General features: G+C 37.6%; 1 non-coding gene and 1 pseudogene across 1 annotated transcript; one reads left to right on the forward strand and one right to left on the reverse strand.

Annotated features, from left to right (window-relative positions):
* Positions 1-25,518, reverse strand: part of LOC106798522 (uncharacterized) — a 221,451-nt pseudogene that overhangs the window by 131,405 nt on the left and 64,528 nt on the right.
* LOC113001532 (small nucleolar RNA R71) lies at positions 6,347-6,453 on the forward strand. Its single transcript, XR_003266926.1, has one exon. It is a non-coding gene; the product is annotated as a small nucleolar RNA R71 (small nucleolar RNA).

A 25,518-nucleotide genomic window follows, 5' to 3' on the forward strand; every position in this document is an offset into this window, starting at 1 on the left:
AAACCCCAAATAAAGAACAATCTCCCCCCCATACTTAAACAACACATTGTCCTCAATGTAGCACAATCATAAGATCAAGAGCAATCAAAACAATCAATAAATTTGGACAAGTGCAATAAAAGTAAAGAAGGAGATAGAAAAAGAAAACTCCCTAAGTCATCGCGGAAGAGAAGTAGGGTGAAGTAAGGAGGTCTCCTCCACCACTACATCCACTAAGGAGGGATTTGTGAGGAATAGTTTCAGCCGGTGTCCATTGACCTTGAAGCTCTTATCTGTGGATTCACTTTTGATCTCAACTGTACCATAAGGAAAAACATTAGTCACCACAAAAGGACCAATCCACTTTGACCTCAACTTATCACTCATGAGTCCGAGCCTAGAGTTATACAATAAAACTTTTTGTCCAACGACAAAGTCCTTCTTAGCTATCAAGCTGTCATGGAACTTCTTGGTCTTCTCCTTGTAGAATTTGGAATTCTCATAGGCTTCTAAATGGATCTCATCTAGCTCACTTAGTTGCAACTTCCTTTCCTTTCCAGCCTGATGAATAGAGAAGTTGCAGGTCTTTACAGCCCAGTAGGCCTTGTGCTCTATCTCTACAGGAAGAAGACATGCCTTGCCAAAGACAACTCGATAAGGAGACATTCCTATAGGTGCTTTGTAGGCAGTCCTATGCGCCCAAAGAGTATCATCCAGCCTGGTGCTCCAATCCTTTCTATTCGGTTGCACAATCTTCTCTAAGATCCTTTTTATCCCCCTATTTGAAATCTCAGCCTGATCATTAGTTTGGGGGTGGTAAGGTGTGGAAATTTTGTGCACGATCCCATACTTTTTGAGCAAGGCATACATGGATCTGTTACAAAAATGGGTGCCTTGATCACTAACGATGGCTCCAGGGACTCCAAACCTGCAAAACAAATTAGATCTAACATAAATCCACAACAACCTTAGTATCGTTAGTTTTGGTGGGTTTGGCTTCTACTGTTAGACAAATGGCCTCAATTATCTTAAGAAGGGGGGGTTGAATTAAGATAACAAGAACTATTCCCCAATTAAAATTTTACTCTCTCTTTTTAGATTAACAATGCACCCTTAACATGAATTACTCAAAAGACAATTCAAAATAAACTTCTTTCAAGCCAAAGATAAATAGCAATAAATAAAAGAAGTTTAAGGGAAGAGAGAAATGCAAACTTGATTTATACTGGTTCGACCACTTCCCGTGCCTACGTACAGTCCTCAAGCAACCCACTTGAGATTTTCCACTCTCTTTGTAAAACTCCTTTTACAAAGTCTGAACCACACAGGGACAACCCTTCCCTTGTGTTCAGGAATCCTTTACAACAAGAGACCCTCAGTCTCTTAATCCCTTTTCAGAAGTAAGAAGAAGAGAAGAAGAAATCTCTCTTGAAAGAGATAGATTGTACAATGAAGATCAATCACAATTCCTTATTGAGTATGCAAGTATTTGACCAAGGAATCTTTGAGAGGATAAGACATTTCAATTCAGAAAAACTCTCTTAATCTTTTGAGAGGATAAAACTTTTTGGGCAATGAAAACTCTCTCACAATTCGTGTTTCCAAGTCACATATAAATAGACCTTTGATGGCCATTCATAAACCATTTGAATAGATGTGACTCTTAGAAGTTATTTTCAGAAAATCTCTTCTGGTAATCGATTACAGGATTTGTGTAATCGATTACAGGTTTTAAAATTTGAATAAAAACGTTTATTAACTGCTGGTAATCGATTACCAATATTGTGTAATCGATTAGACAGCCTAAAATTTGAATTCAAATATTTAGTAGCTGTTGTAATCGATTACAGAACCAAATAATTCACAATATTAGCAAACTAGGGAGTGGGGAAGGAATCATACATACTATACAGAATGTACAAATGGTCATCCGAAAAATCATCCTGAATGGGTGAGTCCTCAGACACAGGCTCAATCCTACTCAGATGGTCAGCCACGAGGTTCTATGAACCGCTCCGATCACGGATCTCCAAATCAAACTCTTGGAGCCAAAGCATCCACCTGATCAACCTAGGCCTTGATTCAGCCTTCTTCAACTGGTACGTCAGAGCTGCATGGTCAATATAAACAATAACACGAGTACCAAGTAAATATGAACAAAATTTCTCAAGAGCAAAAACTATCGCTAATAGCTCCTTCTATGTGGTAGTGTAATTTTCTTGAGCAGCATCCAAAGTTCTGGAAGCGTAGTAGATTACCCGAGGTAGCTTATCAATCTGTTGAGCAAGGACAGCCCCCAATGCGTAATTGGATGCATCGCACATTAGCTCAAATGGGGCTGTCTAATCAGGTGCCTGAATGATAGGGGTGGTAGTCACCGCACGCTTGAGGCAATCAAAAGCCTCTTTGCACCGGTCATCAAAATCAAACTCCACCTCCTTTTGCAATAGATTGGATAGTGGAAGGGCCACTTTGCTAAAATCCTTGATAAAGCGCCTATAAAATCCTGCATGACCAAGAAAAGAATGAACCTCTCGCACGCAAGAGGGTTAAGGCAATTGTGAAAAAACATCTATTTTTGCAGGGTCTACCTCTATGCCCCTACTGGAAATTATATGCCCTAAAACAATACCTTGTTCTACCATGAAGTGACATTTTTAAAAATTCAGCACAAGGTTAGTTTCAATGCATCTACTAAGAACTCTATACAGACTATCCAAACATGTATCAAAAGAGGATCCATAAATAGTAAAATCATCCATAAACACCTCTATGCAACTCTCTAAAAAGTCACTGAAAATGCTAAGCATACACCGCTGGAAGGTACCAGGGGCGTTGCATAGGCCAAAGGGCATCCTCCTATAGGAAAAAGTGCCAAAGGGACATGTGAATATGGTCTTTTCTTGATCCTCAGGAGCAATATGAATTTGTAAATAACTAGAAAAACCATCAAGAAAACAGTAATGGACTTATCTGCCAAGCGCTCAAGCATTTGATCAATGAATGGCAAGGGAAAATGATCTTTTCTGGTTACCTGGTTCAGCCTCCTATAATCAATGCAGACTCGCCAGCTGTTCTGCACTCTTGTGGGGATAAGCTCATCCCTTTCATTCTTAATTACTGTGAGGCCTATCTTCTGAGGAACCACTTTGACTGGACTCACCCACTGGCTATCAGAAATGGGGTAGATGATTCCAGCTTGTAAGAGCTTGGTCCCCTCCTTTTTCACCACATCTAGAATGACGGGTTGAGTCGCTGTTGTGGCTGCCTCACTGACTTAGCTCCATCCTCTAAAAGTATCCTATGCATGCAGGTAGATGGGCTAATACCTGGAATGTCTGTTAAAGTCCATCCAATGTCTTTCTTGTGCTTCTTGAGAACTAGCAACAACTTTTCCTCTTGCTCAGCAGCAAGGGAGGCAGAGATGATCACTGGAAATTTTTCCTTGTCCTCCAAGTAAGCATATTTGAGGTTTGTTGGTAAGGGCTTCAACTCTAGTATGGGTGGTGGCTGAACAGTGGGAGGAACCAGGGTAGGAGAAGAAGAAGGTTCCCCAGCCTGTACCTCATAAAGCATGTCAGAAGTATATGTACTTCCTATAACATTGTTAGTTCATTCTGACTCTAAAAAATCAACATCGGGAGGTACAACACCCAGAAAATCAGAACCAGACTCAAATTCAAATTCACTCTTAGCATAAAAATCAGATACAAGATCAAATTCAAACTTAGATTAATCAAATAATAAACATTAAAAATGCAGTATCTAGGAAGTGATCCTATGTCGTCTCCCAACAAGCAATGGTCAACCAAACGTTCATAACAGATAGTAGGAAAATAGTAACGAATTGGGGGGGGGGGTTGTTTGCTTTTGTAAATTATATAGCGAATAGATGTGAATTAGAAAATATCAGAATTAAAACACGTTGCTTCCCCTTGATTCACAAGCAAGTCTCTTATCCTAGGTTACGAGAGTTTATTCTTTATCACTTCAACCACGTAATCCAACCCTAAATTAAATTACTAAGCGAAATTTAACATAAGACATTCATTATGTGATTAAGCAACACATACACCAATTAATCATGAATGATCATTAAGCATGAACGTAAATTAAGCGCAGAGACAATTAATCAAGCACTAAGCATGCATGAATTAATAGCAACAAATACAGAGTAATTGGTGAAGAGGAAAAATTGATCAGAATTTAATAGTAATAATAGAACCGCAAAGAGAGCTGTGCTTGATCCTCAAGAGAAAACAATGCTGGAGACTTAGCCTTCCATTAATCAATAGAGAACGAAATTTTATTGCTAAAACGAAAAGTAAAAACTGGAATTGCAAAACAAAAAAGTGTCTAAAAGAAGAAGAGAAGCCTAAAACTAAAAACGAAAGAGAAGGGAGAGAAGAGAGAGAGAAGATAAAATTTTGTAGAATAAAATAGTCTGCCCTCTTCAAGTCCAAGCCCAATGCTTCAGTAATTCCTGAAATTAGATTAAAAACATCAAATTAGCTGAATGAGCCCAAATAATAAAACTGCCTAATTAATTTGACAATTAAGACTAATCAGTAATTAAAATGGTGCAAAAAGGGTTAAGAAATAGGAGAAAATAATGGCACATCAATTATCTCAGCACGAAAAACAGAATGATCCTCAGATCGATTTTTTATGGCATCATGAATGTTGAAATGAACAACAATATCACCAAATTCCATAGACAATGTGCCAACATAAACATCTATCTTGGTTCGAGCATTTTAATAAATGGCCTGCCTAAAATAATTGGAACTGAACCATGGGAAAATCCCTCTTCCATATTAAGAACATAAAAATCAATAGGAAAAATAAGTTCACCAACCCGAACCAGCACATCCTCTATGAAACATGCGGGGTAAGCAACACTTCTATTTGCCAAATGAATCACCACATCTGTAGATTGCAAAGGTCCAAGAGATAAAGAATTGAAAATGGACAGAGGCATGACACTAACTGATGCTCCTAGATCTAGCATGTCATTCTCAAATTTACTGTTCCCAATAATGCAAGGTATACAGAAAGTACCTGGGCCCTTACATTTCTCAGGAATGTGAGGAACAAATTTACCTATCAATGCTGATACATTTCTACCCATGCTAATCCTTTCATTGCCTTTGAGCTTTCTTTTGTGGGTGCACAACTCCTTTAGAAACTTGGCATATCTTGGAATCTGCTTAATGGCCTCTAGCAGAGGTATGTTCACCTCTACTTTCCTGAAGGTCTCCAAGATCTCTTTGTCCGCTACTTCCAATTTTTTTTGTTTGGAATTGCTCTAGGTGGGAATGGAAGGGGGATAAGAGGCTGCGGTAAGTCAGAATTAGTAGAGGAAGGTCCACCTGCATGAAAATTTTTGTTAGGAAGCTTTCTCTTTTGTGCAATTATCTCATCCTCTTTTTCAGGTGTAGAATGAAGCTTGACAGGTTCAGGTGCAGGTGCTGCTACTGGTGAAGGCACTTGAATTTGGTTGCTAGACCTCAAGGTGATGACACTCACATTTTTCAGATTCTGCACAGTTTGTGAAGGCAATTTGTCAGAATTTTGGGACTGAGCTTGGTTCAACTGAGTAGCCATCTGCCCCATCTGATTTGTCAGACTCTGAATGGAGGCTCTTGTCTCTTGCTGAAATTGCATATTCTGGATGGTCATTTGCCTCACTAACTCTTCTAAGGAAGTTTGGGGAGGAGCCTCAGTTGCTTGTTGTCTTTGTTTTGAATACTGCTGTTGCTGCTGCATTGGAGGAGGAACATATGGCCAGCTTGGACCAGTAGCATTCTGGAAAGGAGGGACATGTTGTTGTTGTGTTGGAGGACTTTTCCATCTTAGATTTGGATGATTCCTCCAACCTGGATTGTATCTGTTGCTTGAAAGGTCATAATTATTTTGCTGTTGTTGGTTTTGCTGCTGAGGAGGTCTATTATAAATGTTTGCAGCATAATCTTCAAGTTGCTCATTGACTCTAGATTGCTGCAAAGACGGACAAAGATCTGTATGGCGATCTGCAGAAGAACATAGACCACAGACTCTTGCAACAGGTGCCGATTTCTGATTCATGGCAAGCTGAGTTACTAGGTTGACCAAGGCATCAAGTTTTCCCTCAAGCTTTTTATTTTCAGTAGATGAAGATGAATCCGTGGCCACCTCATGGACTCCTCTAAGGACAATAGCATCATTTCTTGCACTGAATTGTTAGGAGTTGGAAGCCATCTCAATCAAATTCCTAGCCTCAGCAGGGGTCATATCACCAAGGGCTCCACCACTGGCAACATCAATCATACACCTCTCCACGTTGCTAAGTCCCTCATAGAAATATTGCAAAAGGAGTTGCTCAGATATCTGGTGGTGAGGACAGCTTGCACATAATTTCTTGAATCTTTCCCAGTACTCATACAAGCTCTCTCCACTAAGTTGCCTGATGCCTGAAATGTCTTTTCTGATGGCAGTGGTCCTAGATGCAGGGAAGAATTTCTCCAAGAACACCCTCTTAAGGTCATCCCAGTTGGAAATGGACCTGGGAGCAAGGTAGTACAACCAATCTTTCGCCACTCCCTCCAGAGAATGAGGAAAATCCTTTAGAAAGATATGATCTTCCTTGACATCAGGGGGTTTCATGGTGGAACAGACAATATGGAACTCCATAAGATGCTTATGAGGATCTTCACCTGCAAGACCATGAAACTTGGGTAGCAAATGTATTAGTCCAGTCTTGAGAACATATAGAACACCCTCATCAGGATATTGAATGCACAAGCTTTCATAAGTGAAATCATGTGCAGCCATCTCCCTAAGAGTCCTCTCACAAGGTGGAGGTTGAGCCAAGTTCTCAGTATGAAAATTAGTAGTTGAATGCTCAAAATCAGAATATTCAGAGTCACTAGCAACAAAATACTCAGAATGCTCAAAATGCTCAAAATGCACAGAATGATCAGGATGCACACTATGCCTAACTAATCTATGAAAGGTTCTATCTATTTCAGGATCAATGGGTTATAAATCACCTGGATTGCCCCTAGTCATGCACTATATGCAGCAAATAATGTGTTCTCAAACAAGCACCTAACAAGGGGGTAAAACTACAACTATACTCAAACGATATCCAAATGAGCTGAAATTTTGTGAGCAACACCCTAAAATCATGAAAAGATAGCACAAAAAATTTCAAACAAAAATTCAAAGTCTAACTATGAAAACTACCTAAGCAAAGTTTAGAAAAATAGGACAATAATACTTGAAAAATAAAAAAACTTAGTAAACGACTGATTTTTCGAGTTTGGGAGACCCCAACCGGCTAAAGTTGGTTGTCATAGTATGGGAAATTTTTTTCTACCCCAAATGCATATATAATAATAGTCATTCTGATACCCGGAACAAAAGTTATGGCCGTTTTAAGTTTTGCTAAAAACAAGTTCCCAAAATTTCTATCTCTCTCAAATTCAACCACACCAAGTGCTCCTGGTATTTTTCACACAAAATATGGATCAAAAGAAACTACCACACAAAAAATCAGCCAAAAATAACAACTATAACTATCAAAACAAAAATCACTAATTCAATTGCAAAATCAATCACTAATTCCCATTCACTAATCACTGTTCACAGCAAAACACCAACTAAATCAGTCGCTAAACAGTCGCTAAATAGGGGATGCGACTGAATTGCAAAAAAAAAAAAATGCTACACAAAACAAAACAACTAAACACTATTATGAACCTTTGGCCCACTACTCCCCGGCAACGGTGCCAAATTTGATCAAGGCCGTACCCGAATCAAATAAACATTAAAAATGCTGTATCTAGGAAGTGATCCTAGGTCGTCTCCCAACGAGCAATGGTCAACCAAACATTCACAATAGATAGTAATAAAATAGTAACGAATTGGGGGGGGGGGATTGTTTGTTTTTGTAAATTAAACAACAAGCAAATTTGAATTAGAAAATAATAAAATTAAAACATGTTATTTCCCCTTGATTCACAAGAAAGTCTCTTATCCTAGGTTACGAGAATTTATGCTTAATCAGTTCAACCACTTAATCCAACCCTAAATTAAATTACTAAGCGAAAATTAACATAAGGTTGTCATTATGTGATTAAGAACCACATACACCAATTAATCATGAACGAAACTGATCATTAAGCATGAACGTAAATTAAGCACAGAGACAATTAATCAAGCACTAAGCATGCATGGATTAATAGCAACAAATACAAAGTAATTGGTAAAGAGGAAAAACTGATCAGAATTCAATAGTAATAACAAAACCTCAAAGAGAGTTGTGCTTGATCCTCAAGAGAAAACAACGCTGGAGACCTAGCCTTCCATTAATCAGTAGAAAACGAAATTGTAGATTGAAGCAAAAACGAAATTGCAGAAAACGAATTTTATTCTACGTGAACAGTGTGCATGAACAGTAAAAACTAGAGTTCTAAAATCTTAGAATTATTCTCCTGTCCAGAAAACATCTCTAAACTAAAACCGTGGTGCTGTTATATATGTTCTCAGCCCCAAAGCTTACAAATCTATTTTAGGTGCAAGCCCATAAACGAAATAAAATAAAATCTGGACAAGATAAAATAAGATTGGATGAAATAAAATCTGGACGAAATAAAATCTAGATGGAATAAAATCTGGATAAAATAAAATCTAGATGGAATAAAATTTGGATAAGATAAGATTTGATAACATAAAGTTGTCTGCTCTCTTGAAGTCCAAGCCCAATTCCGGATTCAAGCCCAATTGCTTATAATTCTCCTGAAATTAAATTAAAAGCACAAAATTAGTCAAGTAGGCCCAAATGATAAAACTGCATAATTAATTTGACAATTAAGGCTAATAAGTAATTAAAATGGTGACAAAAAAGGTTAAGAAATAGGAGAAAATAATGACACATCACTAGTTCTCCCCCTTTTGGCATTAACAAGGCCAAAAAGTTTGAACTATACACAGAATCAAAACAAACAATAGAAATCTAAAGGGAAAGAACGATAGCATTTCATTAATCATAAAAATATTACAACTTTAATCATAAAACTACTAAACAAAATCTTAACTCTTAATCAAGTAAAGACAAAGAAAAATAAACAAGCACTGAAACATGACTAAGTTTCATCCTCATCGGGGTTAAGGAGGTTACTAAGGGTTAGCCTAGTTTCTATGTTTTCCAGCCAAGTTGTGATGTTTTGTAATGTACTGTGAACGTCATATGAGTGCTCTTGATGGAGGTGAAACATATCATTCATCTTTTGAATCATAAGAGACTAAAAAGGACTCCATTGATGTGCAAGCTCTTGTGGAGCTTCTGCTTCAGCTTCTTCATCCATCTGATCCATGTTTCCTACTGCTGGTGGCTTTCCAGCCATAATCCACTCATGTTCAACAAACCTCATCCCAAGATTCTTGAGATGCCTTTTGGTGATCTCACTAGATGCTTTGGTAAAATCCGCCATCTCGTTAGATACATTGACATTGAAATAGTCAATGAATCTTAAGGCAAACACAACATACAAAAATTCATAATCGACTAACCGATGACTTTTTAACATAATGTCTTCAATCAAAAGTACCCAATTCATCTTGATACTGAATTTAAGACCATATACAATTTGTAGATCATCATTAGTTACCTAAGTGTGATTAGTTGACCTCAGAGTGAGAATATAAGTAATGAGGTACACTAGTATTATGTCTTCTACTGTTTGACCACCTACATCTAGGCGATTCCTCAAATTCATTGTTGGGTCAAGAAGCATTCCCCTGTAGGTCTGCATCTTTTTGTACCCATCAGCAAATTCTTCAAATTTACTGACTTCACCCATGTCTAGTCCAGTTACTCCTTTCCATACATCAGCATCGATAACCATTTCTACTCCATTGACTGTAGAAAAAAGATTACCTTCTAAATCACCGTGTTCGCACGTGTATAAGACTTCACTGGCTTTAGATAAAATGTTCCTTTCATCTCACAAGCTTGGATAGATCTTGAGCTTTCAGTAGATTAGGGAAGTTAAACCCTTGCTGAGAGAACCACTCCAAGTCGAGATACTTGGGTATTCTCACATTCTCCATAGCATAAATCATCTTCTAGTCATTCTTCTTACTTTCGTTAGTAAACCATGTATCTAGCCTGTTGATAGCAACTTAAGAGCATTCACCTTGCTTCCTCTTGGAATACTTGGCTTTCTTCTGAGCTCTGGAAGGGTTGCTCGCCATTTTTGGAAGGGAAACAAAGGGTTTGGAAGCAGAAGAAGGTTAGGTTCAGAGATGGGTGTTTCAAGGAGGTGTTGGTGTGATTTGTGGATGGGTTAGGGTTGCCTTTTATAGAGAGGTTGGGACATTTTGGTTGGTTGAGGTTGGTGGCGAAAGTAAATGCATAAATAATGGTGGTTGATGAGTGAAGGAATGTAACAGATTACACGCAATAGACACGCATGTAATCGATTAAATTAGCCCTTGTTTTCACTCAAAACCAAAAGTTGCTATAAGTAATCGATTAAAACACAGTTGTAAACGATTAAATATGCCAAAAAAACTCCCCTTGAGGCCATGGTAATCAATTAAAATTTTAAGTAATAGATTAAAACATAACAAAATCCAAACAAAACTCTTACTTATAGGCAAGTAATTGATTAAACAAACAAGTAATCGATTAGAATAGACAATTTTTGAATCAAAACACCACAAACACTTAAACGGTAATCGATTAAAACAGAAGATTTTCAAAATTGATAACACATACCAAGTAGTGGTAATCGATTAAATCAAGGAGTAATCAATTAAAATAGGAAGTTTTGAAAACTGATCATACACTTTAACACAAAATAATCGATTAAAATGAAGAGTGATCTATTAAAACAGAGAGAAATCACGAAATAATGAAGATAAACATGTATTTTTCAGAAAAACAAATGACTAAACATACATATATCAACAAACTTAAGACACTTCAAGAGAAATCGAGAGATATAGATTGCAATATGCAACATATTATATGCACTAAACGCATCATCATTCAATGCTAGATCCATCTAAGATCACTAGTTCATTTCTAATAAAGAATAATCTATCTCTAGCAAGTGGTTTAGTGAATATGTTTGCTAGTTGATGCTCACTATCAATGAACTCAATGCAACAATCCCTTTTTAAAACATGATCTCTAAGAAAATGATGTCTTATCTCTGTGTTTGGTTCTAGAATGCATGACAGGGTTTTTAGTTAGATTGATCGCACTTGTGTTGTCGCAGTTTAGAGGAATTCGATCAAGGTTTTCTCCAAAGTCTTCTAGTTGTTGTTTCATCCAAAGACTTTGAGCACAACAACTTCTAGCTGCAATATACTCAGCTTCTGTAGTGGAAAGTGCTTCATAAGTCCGCTTCTTTCAATTCCAAGATACAAGAGAGCTTCCCAATAAGTGGCATGTCCCACTTGTGCTTTTCCTATCTAGTTTGCATTTTGCAAAATCAGAATCTGAAAAGCCTGTTAGATTTAAGGAGGTACCTTTGGGATACCAAAAGCCAACATTGGTTGTGCCCTTTAGGTACTTAGTAATCCTTTTGACACCTGTTAAGTGAGATTCCTTAGGATTATCCTGATACCTTGCACACAAGCAAACACTAAGCAGGATATCTGATCTACTTGCAGTTAAGTAAAGAAGTGAACCAACCATACCTCTATATCTTGACTCATTCACTGATTTACCTTTCTCATCTAGGTCAACGTAGGTTGAAGTTGCCATTAGAGTTGATGCTTCTTTGCATTATTTCATGCCAGATTTCTTAATTAGTTTTGTACAATATTTGGTTTGACATAGGAAGGTTCCATGTTTCATCTGCTTGACTTGGAGTCCAAGGAAGAAGTTCAACTCTTCTATCATAGACATCTCAAATTCTTTCTACATACAACTGGAAAATTCCTTATAGAAAATTTCATTAGTAGCACCAAATATTATATCATCAACATATATTTGAACAATTAACGACTCACTATTTACTTTCTTAATAAAGAAGGTTTTGTCAACTTGGCCTCTTGTAAAAGATTGCTCAGTTAGAAAACTAGTCAATCTCTCATACCATGACCTTGGTGCTTGTTTCAAACCATACAAAGTATTTTTTAGCGTATATACATGATTAGGATGTTTATAGTCCACGAAGCTTGGTGGTTGGTCTACATATACTTCTTCTTCAATGAGACCATTGAGGAAGGCGCTCTTCACATCCATTTGATATAGTCTGAAATCCATGACACATGCAAACGCAAGTACCAGTCTTATGGCTTTTAACCTTTCAACTGGAGCGTAGGTTTCATCATAGTCGATTCCTTCTTCTTGGTTGTACCCTTTTGCAACCAATCTTGCTTTGTTTCTTACTATGATGCCTGATTTGTCAAATTTATTTTGGAATGCCCACTTGGTTTCAATTGAATTGTGAGAGGTTGATTTAGAAACTAAGTCCCTCACTTCATTTCTCTTAAATTGATTTAGCTATTCATGCATAGTCATCAACCAGTGGTAATCACACAAGAATTCATCAATGTTTCTTGGTTCAACTTGAGAAACAAAAGCCATGTTGTTACTTAAAATCTTGAGTCTAGAACAAGTAGAGACACCTTTTGATATTTCTCTAATTATGTGTCCAAGGAGAGGTCTTTTTGAGTTCTCCATTCTCTAGGGAGGTCTTTAGGAGTTCTAGTTGAGATCTCTTTGCTTTGTTCAAGTTCTTTAGACTTGATTTCGTCTTCAAGAGCAAAATCGTTTTCCTGAAAAGCTGCATCTCCTTCTTCCAAAGAATTATCTTGAACAATAGAATTAGTTTCATCACATACTACATGAATGGATTCTTCCACACTTAGAGTTCTCTTATTGAATACTCTATATGCTTTATTATGCAATGAGTAACCAAGAACAATAGCCTCATTGGCCTTCGCATCAAATTTGCCAAGAGATTCTTTACCATTGTTTAAAACAAAACATTTGCAACCAAAAACTCTCAGGTGAGATATATTTGGTTTTCTTCCTTTATAAAGTTCATAAGGAGTTTTCTATAGAATAGGTCTAATAAGTACTTTGTTCAAAGTGTAGCAAATAGTATGTACAACATCAGCCCAAAAGTACTTAGGTATTTTTGTTTCATTTAGAAGAGTTCTTGCTCCTTCTTCAAGGGATCTATTTTTCCTCTCCATAACACCATTCTATTGAGGTGTTCTTGGCGCAGAAAAATTATGGTGAATTCCATTTTCTTCACAAAACTTTTCAAAAGACTCATTTTGAAATTCTTCTCCATGATCACTTATAAGTGAAACAATCTTCAGACCTTTTTCATTTTGAATAACCTTGGCAAGTTTGCGAAAAGCATCAAAAGCTTCATTTTTGGTTTTCAAAAACAAAGTCCATGTGAACCTTGAGTAAGCATCTACTATAACTAAGCCATAGTAATTACCACCCAAACTCATAGTTTTAAAGGGACCAAATAAGTCTATGTGAAGATGTTCAAGGGGTTTTGAGGTAGAAACAATGTTTTTACTTTGAAAAGAGTTTTTAACTTACTTCCTATTTTTACAAGCTTCACACAATTTATTTTTCTCAAACTTGAGTTTTAGAATACTAATTACTAAGTCTTTTCTGACTTGATGATTGAAATGATGCATGTTTATGTGTGTATCCCTACAATGCCATAATCAAGAATCACCAATCTTACTTACTAAACCACTAAGTTCATGAAATGATGCATGTTTAATGTTTTAACATATAGATATCACCTATCCTTTTGCTAATATGGACAATTGTCACAAAGTTGACTAATGCTCAAGAGGTTATGCTTTAGTCCATCAACATATAGAACATTCTTTATTTGTGTCTTGTACTGATTTTCAATGTTTCCTTCTCCCATAATATTCCCTTTATTGTTGTCTTCAAAAGTGATGTATCCTCTTTCTTTTGACACAAAGTCAATAAGTTTGAACTTGTCACCCATCATGTGCCTAGACCAACCACTATCCAAGTACCATAGTGAGTCCCTTGCTTTTAGACACACCTACAAGACAAAATCAATTAGAGAAAGGTGGTACCCAATTTAAGTTGGGTCCAATGGGGTTAATTTTCACAAATAAATCTTTTAAAATCCAAACACATTTGCCTCTTGGAATGTCAAATCTCCTAACATAGCATTTATAAGATGCATGTCTTCTTTTCATGCAATAATGACAGGTCTTTACATTTGGCTTAGAATGCACTATGTTATTCTTTTTAGAGACCTTGTTTGGGTACACCCCTTTTGAGGATACAAACTTAGTTTTCTTAGAAAAGGTAGTTTGCTTGTTATGCCCCAAACCAGTCTTATCGGTAGTATGCTTTTGCACGCTGAGCATGTGATTGAGACCACTCCTTCCTTTGTTCAATTTTCTAAAAAGATCTTTGAGATAGGAAAGCTTAGTTTGCAACTTCATGTGTTCAAGAGAAGAAGTACACCACTTTTTATACTGGTTCACTCTCTATTTCTAGAGAAGCTAATCCGGTTATCTAATCCAAACCCAAATTAGATTTTCACTATGCATATATAATCCTTACAAGCAATCTCAATTCTTACCCAGAAAAAGAGACTAAGGTACCCAACCTTAGGGTCCTCTGTGAATAAGAGCCTAAGAGAAACCTACCCTTAGCTGAAACTAGAAAAATCTATTCTAGCATGCCTTTAGCAATTCATGCACAAACAAGTAATGTATAAAACCACACGAAAAAATAGAGTCAAAGATAAACATAGCCTGATCAATCCTTTCCGCAAAAACCTTGCTTGACCGAATAAGGTGTCTTCTTGAACTTAAGAAAGTATCATAACTCACAAAAGATCTTCAAAATCAAAATATTAGAAGTTGTGAGTCACTGTTTCTAAGCATTTTTTTTCTCTTCTTTCACTTATATCAGCTCATGCAATTTTACACTTAATGATCTTGTACATAGAAGTGAGAACACAAGATGACTATATATAGAGAAAACAGTTATAACTGCCTGTTATCGATTAAATCTACAATGTAATCGATTATTTCAACGAAGTAATTGATTATATTATCTTTTCAATCGATTAAAGTGTTCTTCCCAAAAACTGGAAGCCCCTCAAGAACAATGTAATTGATTAGATCCTTAATGTAATCGATTAAAGTGTTCTTGGTCACTTCTGAAACACTTATAGAAAGAGAAGTAATCGCTTATATCATATGATAATTGTCGCAACATACCCTTCGGTGGAGGGCGACATGAGACTCTCGGGTGCGTTTTCCAATGAAGGAAAAGCGCGCGGAGTTGCCACCAACATTTATTCGAGGAAAAGGTCAGAGAAACCAAAATGGAAAAGGTCGAGGGTCTGTGTATTTTGAAAATGAGGGTTTGGAAGTTGTTTACGCATGGGGAAGGTATTAGCACCCCACACACCCGTCACGAGGGGCGGCAACCTCTAATCGAGTGTGCAATCATGACTTCATTATTATTTATTTTCCCTTTTATCTTTATTTTTCCTTTTTATATTTTTTTAATTTTTTGGGGTGAACAAGGGTGTTTCCCTCGCTCCTACGTATCCTCAATTGTGATGAGGAAATCAAACCTATGTAGTTCTTTAAGTTTGAAATTTGTTGGTTAGATTGTTTTTATCTTTTTTGAAAGATTGATTTTAACTGGACAAAAGTCGTTTAAGGCATTGGACCTCAAAATGATCTTTTGATTTTTGAAGAGAGGAGAGAGTCGTTAAGGCGTTGGACCTTGAAACGACCTCTTGATTTTTGAAAGGAGAGAATCATTAAGGCGTTGGAACTTGAAACAATCTCTTGATTTTTTTTGAAAGGAGAGAATCGTTAAGGCGTTGGACCTTGAAATGACCTCTTGATTTTTTGATGAAATGAACAAGTTTATGGGTTGGTTGGTTTTGGCTCATTAATCTTCAATCCTTCTTTAGAGATAACTTGCGGGGTTAATGACCGGTTAAAACTTATTTTACATTGACGAAAAGAGTTTATGACATAAATGATCGGTCAAAACTTATTTAAAAAGTGATTAAGTGAGATTACAATACAAATGTTTGGTTGAAATTCATTTAAACAATGATTAAGTGAAATTACAACACAAACAATCGGTTGAATTTTATTTTAACGGTGATTAAACGAGATTATGGTATGAACGATCAGTCGAAACTCTCTTTAAACAAAGAAAAAGATCATTGATGATCGAAGAAGGAGATGAAGATGCACAAACAATAAAGGGGACCCCTAAGGGTCCATAAATCAAATTCAAATCCTTAAAAGCAAGCACTAACCGGACGAAGAAAGAAGGACAGATGAAGAATGAACGAAGAACGACCAAAGAACGAACGACGAACGGTAATCGATCACGGATGCGATTCAGAAGCATTTCGGCCTTGTTTTCTCTTTTTTCTTCTTCCTTTCTCTTATTTCTTCTTCTTTCTAGACCTCTGGAACTCAAGGAACCTAAGGGACCCTTTACTTCAGCCTTCCCATGCCTATTTATAGCAAAACAAGGCATTTGGGATGAAGGTAGCCCGCCCAGGTGAGCTGAGCTCACCCAGGAGAGATGTTACTTCATTCTGAAGCAACCTAGCTCACCCAGGCGAGCTGGTTACTTCACCATGAAGTAATTTTGGTGGCCCAGGAAAGCCAGAGGCTAGCCTCGGCGAGCCAGGGGTATGAAAAAGTGTAAAAATGACCCTTTTGCCCTCCCTTTTGAGTATTTTCTGCATTCTCTTCCGAAACATCAAAAAACCTTTCAGATTACATGGAAATTTGTGTTAAGCAGCTCAATTTGGCTGGCGAGAATCCAAATGTTTGTAAATGATCGTCCCCGGATGAAATTAGGGTATGATAGTTGCCCCTCTTTACTTATCTTTTATTGGAAATAAAAGGGAAGTAAAGATAAAGACACTAATTTCGTTCGAGGGATCTCACCATCCAATCGACTACTAGTGGAAGCCCAAGCAGTGAAACTGAGGAAGAATGAGGACATTGAAGTTCTTCTTTTTCGTTTTCATTTTCTATATATCTATTTTTTTTTACTTTTTTCCTTTTTTAAAAGCATAGAAACAAAGGATGTTGAGTCCTATGAAGCACAAGGACAAAAGACATTGAAGTCTTTGAGATAAAGACATTGTCGTCTTCGAAAGTGTAAATGATTGCATTGTCACCTTTTGAAAGCATGCAATGACTGAAGACATTGTCCTCTTCAAAATGTAAATGAGGGCATTGTCACCTTTTGAAAGCATGCAATGACTGATGACATTGTCGTCTTCGAAATGTAAATGAAGGTCATTGTCGCCTTTTTGAAAGCATGCAATGACTGAAGACATTGTCATCTTTGAAATGTAAATGAAGGTCATTATCGCCTTTTGAAAGCATGCAATGAATGAAGACATTGTCGTCTTCGAAATGAAATAAAGGTCATTGTCGCCTTTTGAAAGCATGCAATGACTGATGACATTGTCGTCTTCGAAATGTAAATGAAGGTCATTGTCGCCTTTTTGAAAGCATGCAATGACTAAAGACATTGTCATCTTCGAAATGTAAATGAAGGTCATTGTCGCCTTTTGAAAGCATGCAATCACTGAAGACATTGCGTCTTTGAAATGTAAATGAAGGTCATTGTCGCCTTTTTGAAAGCATGCAATGACTAAAGACATTGTCATCTTCGAAATGTAAATGAAGGTCATTGTCGCCTTTTGAAAGCATGCAATCACTGAAGACATTGCGTCTTTGAAATGTAAATGAAGGTCATTGTCGCCTTTTGAAAGCATGCAATCACTGAAGACATTGTCGTCTTTGAAATGTAAATGAAGGTCATTGTCTCCTTTTGAAGGCATGCAATGACTGAAGACATTGTCGTCTTTAAGTCGCCAACTGAAGACATTGTCCCCAGTGGAGTCACCAACTGTCGCAACCTACCCTTCGATGGGGGTGCGAAAAGGCCAAAATCATGGGCCAAAGCGTTTGCCTCCAAGGGAGAAAACGAGTGGAGTCGCCACCAATCTTTATTTGAGGAAAACGTTAAAAAAACCATAAAGGACGAAGGTCTGTGTATTTTTGAAAATGAGGGTTCGAGAGTTGTTTATGCATGGGGAAGGTATTAGCACCCCACACGCTCGTCATAAGGGACGACAACCTCTAATCGAGTGTGCAAAACATGACTTCAAAATTATGTATTTTTCCTTTTTATGTTTATTATTTTTTCCCTTTTTATGTTTTTTTTTACTTTTTTGGGGTCGACAAGGGTATTGCCCTCACTCCTATGTATCCTCAGGTACGATGAGGAACTTAGACCTATGTAGTTCTTTAAGTATGAAATTTTGTGTGCTACATTGATTTTATCTTTTTTGAAAGATTTATTTTAATTGCGAACAAAAGTCGTTTAAGGTGTTGGACCTTGAAACAATGTTTTAAACTTGAAAAGCGGAGAGTCGTTTAAGGTGTTGGACCTTGAAACAATCTTTTGATTTTGATGAAAGGAGAGAATCGTTAAGGCGTTGGACCTTGGAAAGATCCCAAGTGATTTTAATGAAGAGAAAATCAGTTATATGTTGACTTCATCTTGGTTTTATTCATTAACTTTAAATCTCTTTCAAAAGATGATTTACGACAATAACAATCGGTTAAAACTTACTTTTCAAAAGAAAAACGATTAACGATGATAGGAGAAGGAGGTGAAGATGCACAAAACAATAAAGAGGACCCCTAAGGGTCCATGAATCATGTTCAAATCCTTAAAGACAAGCACTAACCAGATGAAGAACGAAGAACGATGTAGAAATCAATTGCATTCGTGATTCAGTGGCGATTTAGCTTCTTTTTCTCTTCTTTCTCTCCAATCCTTCACCTCTGGACCTCAGAACCTCTCTCTTAGCCCCTCTTCATGCTTATTTATAGCAAAACAAAGCATTTGGGGTCATGACAGCTCACCCAGGCGAGCTGTTACTTCATTCTAAAGCAACCCTCGCCCTGGCAAGCTGAGCTCGCCCAGGCGAGCTGGTTACTTCACCATGAAGTGATCTTGGTGGCCCAGGCTTTCCTCTATATAATCCAAGTGATCTAGACCTCAGAACCTCTCTCTCAGCTCCTCTTCATGCTTATTTATAACAAAACAAAGCATTTGGGGTCATGACAGCTCGCCCAGGCGAGCTGGTTACTTCACCATGAAGTGATCTTGGTGTCCCAGGCTTTCCTCTATATAATCCAAGTGATCTTGGTTACTTCACCATGAAGCTGCGGTAGGAAGAGTCCCTCCCGCTATGGTGGAAAGGGAGAAATTTGATCATATAAATGAAAAATTATTGATGCATTTCTTCTAGGAAAGTCTTACTGGGGAAGCCGTCACCTGGTATACTAATCTGGAACCTTCCCGAGTCCATTCTTGGAAAGACCTAATGGTTGCCTTCATTAGGCAGTATCAGTAGAATTCTAATATGGCTCCAGATAGAATGTAGCTACAGAACATGTGTAAGAAAGAGCATGAATCTTTCAAAGAATATGCCCAAAGGTGGAGGGATCTGGCAACTCAAGTAGCGCCCCCAATGACGAAGAAAGAGATGATAACAATGATAGTGAACACGTTACTGGTGTTCTACTATGAGAAGATGGTGGGTTACACACCTTCAAGCTTTGCTGATTTAGTTTTCACCGGTGAAAGGATCGAAGTGGGTTTGAAGAGAGGAAAATTTGATTATCCTGCTTTGATGAATAGGAAGCCTGGGGCAAATGGAGAGAATGAGAAGGAAGGAGGAACCCATGTTATGACTGCTATTCCTACATGGCCAAATTTCTCACCAACTCAACAATATCAATACTCAGCCAATATTAACCCTTTTCATTACCCACCACCCTATCAACCAAGAACACTCAATCATCCATAAAGGCCACCCCTAAATCATCCAATTCCAAACACCACCCTTAACACAAACCAAAACACTAACCAGGGAAGGAATTTTCCAGCAAAGAAGCTTGTAGAATTCACCCCAATTCTGGTGTCGTATGCTAACTTACTCCCATATCTACTCAATAATGCAATGGTAGCCATAACCCTAGCCAAGGTTCCTCAACCTCCATTTTTCCGGGGATACAACTCAAATGCAACATGTGCTTATCATGGAGGAGTTTTGGGGCATTCCATTGAGCATTGTATGACCCTGAAACATAAGGTGCAAATTCTAATTGATGCGGGCAGGCTAAAATTTGAGGAGGATAATCACTTGTGAATTCTGGTGTTGGCAAGCGACACTATGCATGGGGCAATTTGAAGGTTGTTGTTAGATGTCTCCAATGACTTATTAGGATTTTTAAGTTTATGCCATTATTGTAAACAACAGTCACAATGCTAATAATACTGATAAATTTGATGTCCTTATCTCATTCTCTCATAATTACATCTTTTCTTATTTAACTTTCACTGGAATGTGAATGTAAGCCGTTGTTTTCTTTACTCAAGTGACTTGCGCTCTTGAGTTGATCTCCAAGCCTGTTCAATCAGATACTACTCATTCTATACGTTTGGTAGGGGTGCCGTAAACGACAAGTAAAAAAAGAAGACAAACAATGTTTGATTGACTATTTTTTAAATCAAAATAAGAAGTACAAACATTCATGTGACCTTATTTTATCGTTCTTAAAAGTTGTCTTTTTGAGAGAAAAGTGAGTTATTAAGAACAGGAGTCATTTGACTTAATCTGTCAATTGAAAATCATTTAAATATTTCTCGAGAACCTGCATAGTTTCTTTCATTTTTCCTTGCTACAAGGTCATGACAAAAGACAACAATGGGTACCTCAGAGCCCTACACTGGGGAAATGAGAGGCACCATGCATGAGCCTCAATCGAACCTAGGGGTAGATCAAAAGTTCTCACCTGATAGGTTGAAAAACTGAAAGGGCAGCCTAAGAAAAAATTAGGGTTAATATAAAATAAAAAACAATTAGGGGTGTGTTATTAAGGTTTTGTCCCAAAATCTTAACTACAAAAGGATCTAAGTCAAGGTTTGAAATGACACATGGCCATGTTTCAACATCCCAAACACTAGTTTATCCTTTGCTACCCCCTCTGAGCCAAAACATATTTGCTTTCTAAAAACAACAAAAAAAAAACAACAAAAGCAAAATAGAAACCCTGAGTGGGAACCACTGCTAAACTGGTGGGAAGAGCAATGCAAAGAACACATGCATGAAGTTGGGAAACAATGAAGAAAACAAAATCCGCCAAAGGCGAGTGAAAAAAAAAAGACAAAAGATCTCCAAATTTTGCAAGAAAGGCACAAAAGTGCAATGAAAGATTAATGTATAAGACAAAAGGAGTAGAGCCAAACTCAAAAGATGAAATGAATAAAATACAAGCAAGACTCTCAAAGTTCTTACTCAATATAACCCTCAAACACTCTTTGAGCCATTCTAATCCTTTCTTTCATAGCCCTCTTACCCCTGACCACGTTACAAGCCCAATAGAGCCCATGTGGATCAAGGAATGACAAATTTTGCTTTTAAGTTGGAATTCTAGAATGAAACCCGCACGCGCTTTTGATTGATGGGTGTGTATATATATATATATATATATATATATATATATATATATATATATATATATATATATATATATATAAAGAATCCTCGAGGTTTCGCACTTGCACATTTGAGAAAAAAACTCATTCGACCAGGAGCTTGTGGAAAATGCCCAAAGACAATCGTGATAGTAGGGTACATCTGATGTTAGTCTCTCATGCACACCCTTTCAGGATTCCTTTCGAATCCAATGGTAGCTTTGTTATAAATTCTTTCGGGATCAGCCCATTTCATCAAGTTTCAGTGAGATCGATAGACCTTTGGCATCACTCTATGACCTTATATCAGGAAAGTTTCACTTGGTCTCATACCAAAGTGTGACAATTCATTGCCATCCTTCAATGGGGCGCACGATAGATCCCAAAGCCTTATGTTTTCTTGCTATGCAGAATAATCGAAGTTTTAAAAAAAGGGAAAGGGGAAAAACCTAGGATCAATATTTCGGTTGATTGATTGAATGTCAAACGGCTCCATTGCCACCACTCCAAAATTTTCAAGTGACTAAATCAAACAAAACATACACTCTGAGGGAGTCCCCGAAGGGATTTGCAAAAAGATAGGATGAGGTCTCATGAGTTATCACGTCTTTCAGAAAAAGACAGTCAATATGTGTTTTCCACAAAAGAAAAAAAAAAGAAGCAAAAAAAAAATCAAATCAAAATCAAAATCAAAGAAAAATTGGAAAGAATGTCATGAGCATTACACAATTTTCATGGTTCAAAACCATTTGCAATACTAGCATTTCAAGATGAAGGTTGCATGCATCTGCATCCCAGAAATCATGTTCATAAGGGCAGAAATTTCTCTATACATACAAATTTCCCAAATCTAATGTCCTATCTTTTGAGTTTAGGATGAAAGGCCCTATCAAAGAGTCAACCTCTTGCTTTCTCATAAGGTCGAGCCCCTTGGTACTAGTACCTATTGGCTTGTTTTATAGGACCCAAAGTCTTCACTTTTATCGTTCATACGACTCAAAGTCCTCACCTTTATCTTTCACAGGACTCAAAGTCCTCGCTTTTGTCTTTCATAGGACTCAAAGTCCTCTGTCTTTATGCTTTCATAGAACTCAAAGTCCTCTATCATTTACTTTTCAAAGACTATCATAGTTTTTTGTCTTGCAGAGACAATCAAGGTCATCTGCTCCTTTACATTTAAAAAACTATCTTAGTCTTTTTGTCTTGCGGAGACTATCAATGTCATCCGCCTTTACTTTTCAAAGACTATTGTCATACCCTAATTTCGTCCGGAGACTTTTGCTTGATGGCATGCAACCTTTGATTAACCGCTTCGAAGTACTTGGCACCCTTTGTTGCACAATATGTGAAGCTCGAGACGCGCCGGAAATAAAAAGGAAGCGTGGTTACGCCATCCGTGAAATTCCGTAGTGTGACGGAAACCAAAAGGAAGTATTGTTACGCAACCCGTGAGTTTCCGTAACTTTTTCGAAAGCTAAAAAAGAGTAAATACATGATCCGTAAGGTTCCGTAACCTTACGAAAAGAAAATAAGTGTCGTTACGAAATTCGTAAAGTTTCGTAACGTTACGTAAAAAGAATCACCAAAAAAGTAAAGGGGGTGTATTTAGTAAAAAAGGGGGTGTAAATAGCAACTAGGCCCACTTGGGCCTTCCAGATTCTCGCCTGGGCGAGCTGGGTGGCAAGCTCCTCCCCTATTTTGCTATAAATAGGGGGAGGGATGAAGAAGGAAGGGGTTGAGCCTTCTTGGCACTTCGTATTCTCTTGAAATTGCTGAGGAAAATTGTTTCCGTGAAGAAAATCTAAGCCGAGGCGCTTCCGTAACGTTTGCGTGGGTAATTACGCGAAGATTTTCAACCGTTCTTCGACATTCATCGTTCGTTCTTCATTTTCTTCGGTCTTTAACCGGTAAGTACCCCAAACTGAGCTTTTCAATTCATTCTATGTACCCGTGGTGGTCCCCATTTGTTTCGTGTACTTTTATTCTTGTTTTCATTTACTTTCCGTACCCCCTTTTGACGTGCTTCAGTCATTTATTTAAGTCATTTCTCGTCTAATCAAAAAATAAAATAAATTTCCACCGATCATTTGATTTGTAATATCCGTTAATTTTTGTTAAAATGAATTCCGATCGTTCGATCGTGCCGTAACCACGTTGAAAATAAAAAAAGAGGTAAAATAATAATATAATAATCAAAAAATACCTTTTAGTAAAATAAAGCGGAAAAATCAATCGGACGTTTCTCTTTGGGATTTCTCGTTCTTAATTGAATTGACTAATAACTAAAGTGAAATTAAGGCTAAAATCAACCCGCAAAGTCAAGCTCGTCCACATAAAAGTTACTAAAAAAGGATTTGAAAAGTTCAATATCTCAGTTTTTCTTACCAAGTAAATGGATCATTTTTAAGGTCCAACGCCTTAAAATGACCACCTTCCAAGTAAAAAGAATCGCTTGATTCGCCCTTAAGAAAGAACTACGTAGGTCTGATTTCCTCTTCCATGGAGGGTACGTAGGAGCAAGAGCCCCGCTTTTGTCGACCTCAAAAATAAAAAAAAAGAAATAAAAGGTAAGATAATGCAATTTCACAATTCTAAAAAATAGGCTGTTGTCCTTTGAGACAAACGTGAGAGGTGCTAATACCTTCCTCAAACGTAAATACAACTCCCAAACTTAGAATTTTCGTTTTGACCGGTTTCCTTCGGTTTTTCTGACGTTTTCCACAAATAAACGTTGGTGGCGACTCCGCGCATCTTTCCTCCTTTGGAAAGCGCACCGTGAGCCTCGCCTCGCTCGCCCGCAAAAGGGCATGTTGCGACAGTTGGCGACTCCACTGGGGAATTTTTTGTGAGTTAGGCCTATTTTAAGGAATTGTGGAATTGTGAAACTTTGTGTGTGCATTTATTGAACTGTGTAAAATGTAATAACTGTTGTCTTTTCCACATTTTTACACTACATTCTAAGCACCCATGGGTTTGAGTAAAAAAAAAAGCGGGGGGGGGGGGGGGGGGCTATACCCGGGTTCATGGGAATCTAAGAAGTGGAGGTGAATCTATAATCATGCTAGGTCTCCGACTTGCTTGATAATAGTGAAACCTCGTCTAGAGCTTTCTCTCTTTATAATGTGTTGTCGCTGGTATTTAATACCGCCACAATATTATTATCTTGAGTGATGATACCTCTAGAAAACAGCCGTGTGAGTTATGAATCTTTGGGAGTAGTTATTAGAGACCCCTAGATATCATCCTATAGGTTCCCAAATAAGGGCATAGAGCAAACACGCTCTGTGCCATTTGTTCACATGCATTTTTCCGCGAATAGCACATAAATTATAGTTTTGCTAGTGATTTTTGTTTCTCTAGAGTAATATGTCACTTTTTAATACATACATTGAGGTGCTCTAAATGCCTAGAACGTAGTATTAAAAAGATGGATCTTTTTGGTCTCGTATATGTAAATTACCCCTTATTATGTTTTCTTTCCGTTTTCATGCATGCGCATTGCATCATTCATATCGGAGTCTTGATCCACCCCTTTTTTAGGTAAATGATGGGGACAAATCAAAACGGAAAAAGATTTTATCAAGTCAAGATTAAGGGTCTAGATGTCACCAGCCTTAATGAGTTGAGACGGTTGATGGGGTCCCTCCAAAGGCAAGCCTTCCGCAAAGTATACGAAAAGATCTTAGATTTGACTGCAATGGAGGTATTTACAGAAGTTGTTGTATCCCTCGCCCAATACTATGACCAACCATTGAGGTGCTTCACGTTTGGGGACTTCCAAATGGTACCGACTGTTGAAGAGTTTGAGGAGATATTAGGATGCCCTCTTGGGGGAAGAAAACCGTATCTTTTCTCCGGGTTTCTTCCCTCCTTGAGTAAGATTGCAGCTGTGGTCAGAGATTCGGCAAAAGAGTTGGATCGCATGAAGCAAACTCAGAACGGCATAGTGGGCC

This window comes from Glycine max, chromosome 4, assembly GCF_000004515.6.
Source record: "Glycine max cultivar Williams 82 chromosome 4, Glycine_max_v4.0, whole genome shotgun sequence".
Taxonomy (NCBI): Eukaryota; Viridiplantae; Streptophyta; class Magnoliopsida; order Fabales; family Fabaceae; genus Glycine; species Glycine max.